The following is a 13,180-nucleotide window of genomic DNA, read 5'->3' as shown; positions in this document are numbered from 1 at the left end:
CATTTTCATTGAAAATGTATGCCAAAAATTTCGTCCCATTTTTATGAATTTCGTCCCTGTTATCATCAAGCTTCTAGGAAAACACATGGCCGACTATATATGTTAAGTAGAATCAACTTCTATTCTATTGCCGAATCAATCATTAATATTCTATGACCAGAAAGGCAGAAACCGTGTGAATTGCTTCTGTCGGTATGGTTATATATAATTGGTATGCTGGCCAAAGTAGTTTCTCTAACCACTTTATTTATATTAAATCAATTCGTTACATATTACCTATATGATATATAAAAGTTTAAATTTAAATTGCTGACTTGCAATTATGAATTTTAGCAGTGTATTGGCGCAACACTAGCATTGGTGGGCTATTTCTTTTTCAGTTTTTGGTATGTGTTGGAGATTGTTAGGATATCAATATTTGTTAGGATATTATACTGTTAGATATATTATACGGTTAGGTTGTTATATTGCAGATTCTTTAGTTTGTTACTAGATAGTTAGATAATTTAGATAGTTGTTTTTATCTCTTATCATTTCTCTGTAACAAAGCTCTGTAACAAATCGTGTATCTGTTTTGCCAATTGCCTATTAAAAGGCTGCACACTTGAATAATATCAACAGGTTGCATTACCAAGTTTATCTTGGTATCAGAGCGCACCAAAATTAAACAACGCTTCCGCAGTGTGAGGAAAAGTGCGAAAGCTTGCCCTACGGAAGATGGCCAGCAGCAAGATGAAACCCTCGGATCCTGGATCGCCATTTCATCTGGCAGGTTCGGATAATCCGGGAATTTTGCTTACAACTGTAATGCTGCGTGGAGAAGCCAACTATGAGAATTGGGCAAAGCTCATGAAAAACGCACTAAGAGCGAAAAATAAGTTAGGTTTCGTTACTGGAACCGTAAAGAAACCAGAGGAAGATGACGGGGAAGAATGGCGAGCGTGGGAGATGTGCAATTCGATGATCAATGGTTGGATACATAATTCCATTGATGCGAAATTGCAGCCATTCATCAAATGTTTTGATGAAGTAAAAGATTTGTGGGATGATTTGAAGGAGAGATATGCCGTGGAAAATTCTCCACGTCAATATCAACTCAAGACCAGTTTAGCTAATATAAAACAACTTGGAAATAGTGTGGGTGAATACTATACCAAGTTAAGAGCTGTGTGGGACGAACTTGAAGGGAGTAAAACCCGCAAGACGTGTGACTGTGGAGACAAGTGTGCTTACGCAAAGGAGATCGAAGAAGAGAAGGAACATGACCGTGTTTATCAATTTCTCATGGGACTTGATGAGGCTGTCTTTGGCAATTTACGTTCACAGATTTTGAACACCTCACCTTTGCCAAATGTCAACAAAGTGTATGTAATTGTTACGCAAGAAGAAACTCATCGTAACATTGCCCGCCATCAGGAAGAACGAGAAAATGTGGTAGGATATGTAGCTCAGGTTGGATTGAAAGACAAGATGGAAAGTCATGATCAGCACACGATCTCTGGCAAACAAGCCGAGAGAGTGCCGTGTCCTCATTGCGGGAAAACCAACCATGATCCCTCACGTTGTTGGAACGTCATTCGATTTCCAGCAAACAGATTTGGTGGACGGGGACGTGGAAGGGGACGATCAGGAGGAAGACATCAACAAGCTCATGCCATGCAGACTTGGGAAAGCTCTCAACCAGCCGTAGCATCCTATCAAGGTGATGCACTTCAACAAGCTGCAGCAGCAGCTTCTTACCAGAATAATGTGCCTCCGCAGGTCACAGCGAATTCAATGTTGACACCTGAAATTATGAACAAGCTCATTGCCTTGGTTGAACAGCCATCCAATGATAAATTGTCTGGTAAGATTACACACTTTCAATGGCTTATTGATAGCGGAGCCTCTCGCCACATGACGGGATCCTTGAATTTGTTGACTAAAATTAGAAAGATTAATCCTTTGTCCGTCACTTTACCAAACGGATCTGTTACTCTTGCAGAAAAAGAAGGAACAATGATGTTTAATGCACAATTCAAACTATCCAATGTGTTATATGTTCCCCAATTGAGATGCAATCTGATTTCTGTTTCACAGCTATTGCGAAATAATAGCAGGATGGTAACCTTTACTGATAAAAATTGCCTTTTGCAGGACCAAATACTGAAGAGGGAGATTGGTTTGGGTGAGCTCAAGGAAGGAGTGTATGTGTTTCAGCCCAAGCATGCTTCGACTTCAGCAGTTCGAGCAGAAGAATCTATGGAGCTGTGGCATAGTAGACTAGGTCATGCATCTTATGATATGTTGTCTTTGATTCCAGGAATTAATATTTCGTTGAATAAAAATGTTACTGGTGCGGCATGTGATGTTTGTCAATGTGCCAAACAAACTCGATCTGTGTTTCCTTTGAGTACTTCACGCAGTAAAGAAAGTTTTTATTTGGTTCATTGTGATACTTGGGGACCCTACAAGTCTCCTTCCTCTTCGGGTGCTTACTATTTCTTAACTATTGTCGATGATTTTAGTAGAAGTGTGTGGGTATATATGATGGCCGAGAAAAGTGAAACTTATGATCGAATGTGTAAATTTATGGCTATGGTGCAGAATCAGTTTGGGAAAAATGTCAAAATAATTCGTTCTGATAATGGAACTGAATTTAAGTCTAATAAAATGATGCAACTCTTGAGTGAAAAAGGCATTTTACAACAAACAACGTGTGTACATACTCCCGAACAAAATGGACGCGTAGAGATGAGACATAGACACATTCTTAATGTCTCGCGTGCTTTATTATTTCATGCAGGTATGACAGCTGAGTTCTGGGAAGAAAGCATTCTAACAGCTGTACATCTGATCAATAGAACACCTACAAAGGTTCTTGGAGGAAAGTCACCACATGAGATATTGCATGGAACCCCACCAGAATACACTTACTTGAGAACATTTGGATGTTTGTGCTTCGCTAACTTCAGACCCAAACCCAATGACAAATTCGCTCCACGCTCTCGACGATGTATTTTAATTGGATATCCAACAGGACAAAAGGGTTGGAGATTGTTAGATATCGAGACTGGACAGCGTTTTGTGTCAAGAGATGTCAAGTTTCGAGAACAAGAATTTCCATTCCGAGTAAAGAAGAATGAACCTATTGTCCCTCAGCTGCCTACATCATTCCCTGATGAAACTGAAAACGTTGTAGTTGCAGAAAACGCTGAAGAGCAGTCATGTGAAACTGCCACAATAGTGCAACCCACTACGGACGATAGGGGGAGCTCCGATGATGGACTGAGGCAATCACAAAGTATGTCGTCTTACCAAATCCTTGTATGGACTGAGGCAATCACCACGAAACTGGTTCTCCAAACTCAGCTCTTCCTTGACACATTGTGGTTTTATACAATCAAGGGCAGATTATACGCTCTGTACTCTCCAAAGAGGGGACGCTTTCCTAGCAGTCATAGTCTACGTTGATGATATAATAGTGGCAGGGAATGATCCTAAAGCATGTAAAGCAGTCAAGGAGTATCTGAACAAATGTTTCAAAATCAAAGACTTAGGTCCGCTGAAGTATTTCCTGGGTATTGAAATTGCTCGTAGCAAGCAAGGCATTTTCCTTTGTCAACGTAAGTACACTTTGGACCTTCTGTCCGAATCAGGCTTGAGTGGGAGTAAGCCTGCGAACTCTCCCATCGAACAGAATCATCGCCTCGCCTTGGATGATGGCCCTATGTTTGACAATCCTGAACGATATCGAAGACTTATAGGTAAACTCATTTACCTCACCATCACTCGACCTGATTTGAGTTATGCCATTCATATTTTATCACAGTTCATGCAACAACCCAAGCAAGCTCACTTTGAAGCTGTCGTTCGTGTCCTTCGGTATCTCAAAAGGAATCCTGGCCAAGGCTTACTTCTTAAGTCCGATTGTGACTTACAGTTTCATGCTTACTGCGACTCGGATTGGGCATCTTGTCCTCTCACTCGCAAATCCATTACTGGTTTTTTTATTATGCTAGGATCATCCCCAATCTCTTGGAAGACTAAGAAACAAGTCACGGTCTCCCGTTCTTCGGCAGAAGCAGAATACAGATCCATGGCAGCAGCTACCTCGGAGTTAGTTTGGCTCAAATCGTTTCTTACTTCCCTTGGTGTTCCACATTCAGGTCCTATGGAGTTATTTTGTGACAACCAAGCCGCCTTACACATAGCTGCCAACCCCGTCTTCCATGAACGGACAAAACACATCGAAATAGATTGCCATTTCGTGCGAGAACAGATTCTTGCCAACAACATTGTCACTGCTCACGTCCGTTCAAGATCCCAACTTGCGGACCTGTTTACTAAAGCATTGGGACAACGTCCGTTCTTCGAATTCCTTCCCAAGTTGGGCATTTCATCCTTGCATGCTCCAACTTGAGGGGGAGTGTTGGAGATTGTTAGGATATCAATATTTGTTAGGATATTATACTGTTAGATATATTATACGGTTAGATTGTTATATTGCAGATTCTTTAGTTTGTTACTAGATAGTTAGATAATTTAGATAGTTGTTTTTATCTCTTATCATTTCTCTGTAACAAAGCTCTGTAACAAATCGTGTATCTGTTTTGCCAATTGCCTATTAAAAGGCTGCACACTTGAATAATATCAACAGGTTGCATTACCAAGTTTATCTGTATGCAAAGCATCCACTAGAAACTAGTACAAGCCTAAGGCTGTGTTTGGTACGAGCTATCTTATGAGATAGATAGGCATTGACAATTTGGGAATCTAGTTTTACCATGTTTGGTTGAACAGATTTCAATATTTTCTTACCGAAATTATTTTCCCAGCCATCCATGTTTGCATGTCAATTGCACCAAAATAGACGCCAACAGAATCCCACTTCAGATGTGGTATTTCGCGTTGTCTAGCTAAATGGCACAAAAAATTATAATTTGCTGACGAAAATACCCTCACCTAGAGCGCAAAAGTGAATATCTCCCACCAAATCTAATTGCAGACTTATTACAGCTCACTTTTCAATATCCATAGTTGCATACATGAATTTGAATTGGTGAATGCAAGTGGAATCTGATGTGCCAAATAACACAATCTTCCTGTGTCTGGTTTGAAACCCAAACCAAACCATCACCGAACATAAAGGTTGGTTACTGTGGGAGGTGAGGTAAGGAAATATTTTGTATTTCGGTTGTGTTGAAGTTTTTCCCCCACAAAGATTGTGTTTTTCCCTTATCCATGGTGTTATATTTTAATTTCACAAAATGCATGTAGGTGAAAAAAGGTTCTTCAGACTTGACCTTGAGATTTGACCTTCAGATTTGAGTCTCTATTTCATAGCATCGTTCATATGTTCGTGTTTATGGTTGGAGCAGAGTGTCGTGGAGAGAAGCAACGCTGAAGGACAAGTTTCGACAGTGAAGTCCCGTGAGTTTGTTGTGTACAACTGAGTCTTAGAGGACACTGTGTTGCTACATATCCAGTAGTGCAGTTGTTTGCCGTCAACTGTGGTCCACAACGCTCCAGTAACTTTCTGTTTCTTATGCATCTTGAATGAGTCATTTTCGGTTTATTTAAAATAGCTTATACAACTTGCAAACAGGTCGTAAGAGGTTTATCTAAGACGTGTTTGGTTTGAAGTTGAAACTAAAATTGAAAAATAAAACTGTTCCTAGCTTCAATTGTGAATCTCAATGTCTGCTAACCTCAACCCCGATCCATAGTGGGTGTTGTAAGCCTTAACCAACTTGCAAACTATGCGGGTCACAAGTACATGCTAAGCGTGGCTGAGATTGTGCTGCCTTTGGTTATAGTGTAACTATAGTTGCAAGTTGACTAGGTTAGGCACGTATGTGGCAGGAATGCACACAATGTTTCACCTCGAACCTGCTTGTTCAGCGAATTATTGGGCTTCCGATGATAGATTGCATACCATATGACGAGTACTAGCTTTGAAAAATAAATTTGAACTATAGGTAACTATGTGGAGTCGTAGGAAATTACAATGGCAGGTTAAACAGGAGTGTAACTACACCATTGTTAGTAGGCAAAACATTGAACAACGTTTTGTAAGTAGAATTACACGGCAAGCATAAACTGTTGTGTTTCCGACCATTAACCATGTCATTTTGGTGAAGGCTACAAATTGCTACATATATTTAGAAATGGGATACACACCAAGCTGATATTTCACTTGTAGGTTAAAACCGATGTTCAACCCATCTATAAAGGCAAAAATATATAAACTGCAGTTGTTTCAATTGAAATTTTACACCGTGCCTACACATTGTGTGGATCAACATAAACCATCCAATACCCTGATAAGCTGCAACTACTCTTTGTTCTTCAACATATTTACATCTGAACAGTTCATAACATTGTTAAAATACAAATTTAACAAACAAACATGTTAGTTACGTTCTGAGAAACACAAAGTACATAATTTCTAAAGAAGAAATGCTACATCAATAGCTTCCACGTCGAGGGTTCCTCTAAATTACAACTCCACACAACGTAACTACAAATATGGTAATGCAACACATGCAACATACCATTAAAATATAAGTCAACGATATTTTAACATTGCAGTGAAGATGAACCCAAATTTTATAACAATTACAATTAGCAAAACACCTTGTAATTTCAACAATTTCTCGTTCTTCATACAATTACGGCAAGTCGGTTCTTCATACCACTCAAAAAAATGGCACTCGTGCTGTGTTCTAAAATTAAGACATCCAAGAAATTGTCTTCTTGGATTCCTTGCCGTATGAGACATACGCAACGCATCCGACACTCCACAATAGCACATCTTTACCTTGGATGGGGATAAGGACGAAGAATGCCTAGAAGTGACGCTTTCACCTCCACCTATTCCAAACCCACATCCACCCATGCTTCCGTCAATGATCCTACTGTTATCGTTTCCAAAACTCCTCCCATGAGTCACTTTATATTTTGGTTACTGCTGCAGAGAGAGAGAGAGAGAGAGAGAGAGAGAGAGAGAAACAGACCGTCAATTCAGTTCACCTTATAAACGACAAGCCAACACAAATGTATATAGTAACCTCCAAAACTGTATTCACAAAGATACACCAACAAAAAAATTTCAATATCAGGTTTATAACAAGGTACAATACAAATTTTAAATATCATATATGCGTACCCATCATGGCAACATTTGTTCAACTGTATTTTTTTGGAGCATAACCATTATTGATTAATTCCTTGCTTCTTTTAGCTTAGAAAGCATCATATGCTAGACGCATATCAATATCTCAGCAACATGAAGACCATTTCACACACCCAGACAACAGGGGAAACAAATGACTTACAAATTTATACATTTTCAACACCATTTTGGAACACAAATACAAAATACCCACCACGGTAACATAGACTAAACAATAATCCTTAACAAAATTCATGTCTTACGTATATTTCCTTCATTTTTCGAATATGTAAGGGTTTCAACAATTCCTCTATTAACCAACAACTGTGTACGAAAATAATTGTTTGACCCCAACAACAATCAAACCTATAACCAAATAGAACAAAGAAGCAATGAGCATACCTCAAAACATTCAACATTTTTTATCTGTACATGAAAGGAGATAACATGCCTTTTCTTTGCTTATGGTGCCAGCTTGGAAGTCGAACCCTAACATCTACAACACCGGTGCAATGCAGCAAAACCTCTACCTTCTTTGTCTGCGTTCATTGAGTCTACATAACACGATCTCGCGGTGGCCCTCTGATGGTTGCCAATCGGACTAAGGATAGACGATGTCCAAAGACAGAGATCCCAAACTTAGATATGGACGTTGGCAAATGTCCAACCCACAATCACTCATCTGTTTACGGGTAAAGGGTTATTTGGTGGTTCAATTTTTTTTTTAAAATAGGTTGTTTTGGTAATTGCAACTCATTTTTTCATCAATATTTTACCTCCAACCAAACATAGACTTTATAAATTTTACCTAATTTTTTCGGTAATTTTTTTTCAACCAAAGAACTTTTTTTACATTTTCTTACCAAACTCACATTCCTACCATTTTTTTAATAATTATATTTTCCTAGTATTCAAAAATTTTCTTCTCAACCAAACGCTCCCTAAACGATCTTCTTTCTCTAACATGATTTAGAAGTTGCACTGGCAGCCTTTAACATTTTACAGAATTCAATCGCCATTTATAATTTTGCAGTCATATTTATTTTCATCGTAATTCATTTTTTAAAGCCCAACCTTCACATTAAAACAATTAAGTAACCAACAATTAGAAGGTTTTTGTTATAAAACGCTTGAGCACTTAATCACTTATAATGTCGAACTTTAACTTATCTTCAACCAAGCACGTGTGGGTTACATTTATTTTTAAATTCAAGTTTCTGTTAATTTGGGATGAACAATAAGGAACTGAGGTGCTTATGAACACAAGCTGATGGTAGCATCGTCTAAACAGAATAACAACAAATATTGCACGGTTATGAGAAAAAAAAAATCAATGCATTTTCTTTTATTTTCTATGAAGAAGTCTTATGTTACAAATCAAAAGGTAGCCAACATTAGCAACTAGCTAATAAGTAATGAAAAAGAGATAGGATTAATTCAAGCATTTGTTTTTTCTTTCTACTCTAATGCTTAATTTGCTTTACTAATTCAATGTTCTTACTTGTGCCTAAATTAAATAACATAAGGTAGTTGTGCTACTTGTGATATAAATAATCTCACGGCCGCTAATTTTGTTGATAATGTTCATGACTTCTACAACTTCGGCTAATAAAACACATGCTTTTGGTTTTTCCTGTGATGTATGCCTTTGACACAGTAATAGAACATTATAAATGTATGCAACTGTCCTTTTTTTGTTAAATTATTATATTTTTTTATGAAATTAATATTTCGATAAACATATAAAAATATGTGGAATCCATGTTTCATTTTCTTTCTCTTCTCTTCACATAATCTCCTATTAATCCCTTTGTTTATATATATATAATCCAGAAGCAAACAATCGGAGAAACTAGTTCCCTTATATTAATAGTAAGAGTTTTCTTGATATTGTTGGGGGTGGGGGATGTGTTATTACATTTAACCACAATAATATATGTAAATAGATCTCTCATGTTTTCTCCAATTTTCAACTTTATCAAACGCTAAATTATGAAATTTTAAAAAACAAGAAAAGAATAAAGATTAACAACCATATATATATATATATATATATATATATATATATATATATATATATATATGAGGTAGGATCCTTTGACACCGGTGTCAAATTTGGAGTTTGACACCTCATCTGAAAGCCGTTAGATAAAAAAAGATCAATCGTATTACATGCTTACAAATCAGAGTCGTTTATTTTTTTTTATCTAACGGCTCTCAGATGAGGTGTCAAACTTCAAATTTGACACCAATGTCAAAAGATCCTACCTCTCTCTCTATATATATAGGAGTTTACATTTCTGCAGCTGATGTACATGCAACAATCAAATACTTGCCATATATATACTTGAAAACATTAAATACAGAGAATCGCAACCATACAAAGGATGAAAGCATTAAATGTGGGGAATCATTTTTTAGTGAAGTAGGGAAGCATAAATGTGGAGAATCATAACCATACACCTGTCGTTGCTGTACGTAAAGCAGCTGCAGAAATGATTATATATATAGAGAGAGGTAGGATCCTTTGATACTAGTGTTAAATTTTAAATTTGACACTTCATCTGATAGCCGTTAGATAAAAAAAGATCAATGATCAATCAGAGTCATTAATCTTTTTTGATCTAACAGCTCTAAGATGAGGTATCAAATTTAAAATTTGACACTAATTTCAAAAGATCTTATCTCATATATATATATATATATATATATATATATATATATATATAGGGGCAGGATATTCTTACACCAGTGTAAGAGTTATAAGTCTTACACTCAATCTTAACCATTGATCCACTTGTATCCAAGGACTCACATTACTAAAAAATTTGAACCCTTAGATATAAGTAGAATCAGTGGACAATATTGAGAGTGTAACTTACACTGGTGTAAAATGATCCTAACCCTATATATATATATATATATATATATATATATATATGAGGTAGGATCCTTTGACACCGGTGTCAAATTTGAAGTTTGACACCTCGTCTGAGAACCATTAGATCAAAAAAGATCAATGATATCACATGCTTACAAATCAGAGTCGTTGATCTTTTTTGATCTAACGGCTCTCAGATGAGGTGTCAAACTTCAAATTTGACACCGGTGTTAAAGGATCCTACCTATATATATATATATATATATATATATATATATATATATATAATATAGGTTTTCAAAAAGCTGCTAGTGCTGGCAGCAACTGATTAAAGTCATTTAGAACTAATAATTTCCGAATTAATGGCGTATTAAACTACAAGATGTACTAGTATCAACGCTCAAACATGTTTTGATTAGAAGTCATGTTATGGCACGAACCAGGAAGATTTGGTTGTTGGTATAAAAATATAGATAGGTAGATCAAGACCTTAATGTGCCATGCATGATTCATTTTTTGATAGGGTTATCAAGACCTTAAAAGAATGGGTTCGATTCCACCCAACTCGTTAGAGGATAAAGAGAGGCTCATAAAATATTATGTGTCAAGTTAAACTTACTCATAAAGATTTATATTTCAATCAAATTAAACATGCATTTATAAAGAATTATGTCCCAAATAAAATACTCTTTTATTAAACGTAGGTATTCATTAAAACATACTTTCACAAAGATTATACTTATAAACTCACCAAAAAATATTTGTCATTAACTGCGTGTACATACCTTTGGTCATATAATAGAACTTCGCAAGCTACCACCATTTTACGACATTAATATGCCAAGGAGGTTAAATAATAAATCATGAAAGTTTAGGGCCCACAAATTAAGATGACACGTCATTTTGATCCATGGGTTGTTACCCAATTTTTTGATCGATCTATATGTTTTCTTTGGTTGGTCCATCGTTGTATATGATGTTCCCTTGTTGCCTAATTGTTTATGAAACATAACTTTTTTTTTTTTTGGTAGAATGAAAATATGAATGTGGTTGATCATTGCGTTTATAATCTTCCTCTCATTTGCTCGTAACTTTCGTTAATGGTGAAAGGGGCTGGATACCATGCCAACAGAGGGTTATTTCTAATTCTCTACCAACACGTAAACTTTTTCCTTTTTTATTTTTCTCGATCTATTGAGTAATTTCGCTCATCAAACATTGCAGACTAATGCATATTTAAATTTAGAAAAATAATAATATCGTTTTTAAATAAAATATTAAATAATTATCAGTCCAACCTTTTGAATATATAATGTAAAATGAGAAACTACTTATGAATTGATACAATTTTCAATGTATATATTTGAATAAAAATCTTTCAAATCAATTAGTTACTAACTTCTAGATACTCAAACCTATTTATATATTATACTTAAACGTCATTGTGAGACTACGAATTTCTATATAGAAACATTTTCCACAAGAAACAAACTTTAATGAATTTATAATAAATAAATTATAATGTAATTGTTTTAACCTGTTTTTTTCAATTCTCGATGAAGTACGTGGCCTACTTTTAGACAATTAATTTATTTGGCTGAAAAAATATTAGTTTGTGCGTACAAAAGAAAAGAAAAAGGAAAAAGGAAAGAACATAAAAGAAAGAAATTTAGCACTTTTATTTGATTATTTCGCCCATGGACTTTGACGAGATATTTTAGAAATGAGAGGTGAATAGCTCTTATGTTGAAGAGTTGTAAAAAAACATGGTGAAAGTGTTGACATGCAAATTAGTAAGGAGGGAAAATGGTGTCATCATGAAAGAAAAAGGCCACCTAGTACGCACAAAGTTGTTCGTATGTCAACAACCATGTAGTTCCACTTCTTTAACATGTCAAGTTTACGTTCTTTATCCTTAACCAAGTTATGAAAACATCATCTTTCTAAAATTCTACCATAAATCCCATCCATTGTAAGAACCAATTCTTCAAACTAGTGCCTGCGAGAAATTTGCGTGCATCTTATGAAAATCTATGCTAAAAGTAATACCAATAATGGTATATAAGTGTACCCTCACCATCTACCAAATGAATAAAAGACATGAAATTTAGATGATTCATTTGATATGTAGCATTTAATTTCTTTATTTTTCTTTATTTTTTATGGGTTGATGTTTTTGTTTGAATATTATTCATCGGTTCATGGATTACTTTACTAGTCTGACTCGAGTCAATAGAACCACATGGATAACAAAATTCTTTCTATTACAAAGACTTGATCGAGCTTCAGATAATTAGTTAAACTGAAATAACTTCTTCTTTTTTTGTATTACATGGGAATTGAACACACACCACTATACTACATACACCTAACACACACCCCACACCACTAGGGCTAATTCTAGTGGATAACTGGAATAAATAACTTCTAATCAGCTGATTCACATTCTTAACGTTAATAGTTTATATCTTAAGACGAGCATGGTGATGAACAACTGCAACATTTATTTTTAATTTCTTTGACATAGAAATTATTGATATATGATTGAAATCAAGTGTGAAACAAGGAAAAGAAAGCAAAAATAATGTGCATAAAAATATTATATTTGAAGAGCTGGAAGGTTGTCCCAAAGGCCTGAAAGAAAGGATGTTCATATGCATCTCTTTTAAATTTGAAAATTATATTTTATACTTACAAAAAAAAAAATTATATTTTAAGTCGGCGCTTTTCTTCAGATTTACGTAATCATAATCTGCATCATTGATTTAATCTTTAAACTATGTGATTGGATTAGTGTTGAAACTTGGTACCCTTGAACCTCAATCGAATCCACAATCTGTTTATTTTAATGCCAAATTTTACATTGATCTTTACTCAATTTTTATCAAAATTATCTCTTAAATGATTTTTTTTTATATTAAAGGGAGTAAAGTAGATCGCGTATTAATCTTTGTAGTCTAAACGACATTAATTAATAATTTAATAGACAAATAAGAAACCAATTTTCTAGTTTAATGTAATTTACTGTTGCAATGGTTTCTCGTTGTCTTTTGTAAAATCCAAGCTACCTCTAAATATTAAAATTAGTCCTTTCTAAATAAATTTTGATTTTTTTTTACCATTGAATTCTACCTTTTAAAAGT

The sequence above is a fragment of the Gastrolobium bilobum genome, unplaced genomic scaffold, assembly GCF_033153095.1.
Source record: "Gastrolobium bilobum isolate Gb01-03AN ecotype WA unplaced genomic scaffold, APGP_CSIRO_Gbil_v1 utg4519, whole genome shotgun sequence".
Classification (NCBI taxonomy): domain Eukaryota; kingdom Viridiplantae; phylum Streptophyta; class Magnoliopsida; order Fabales; family Fabaceae; genus Gastrolobium; species Gastrolobium bilobum.
The sequence above is the reverse complement of the archived record's forward strand: the minus strand, read 5'-3'. Positions refer to the sequence as shown.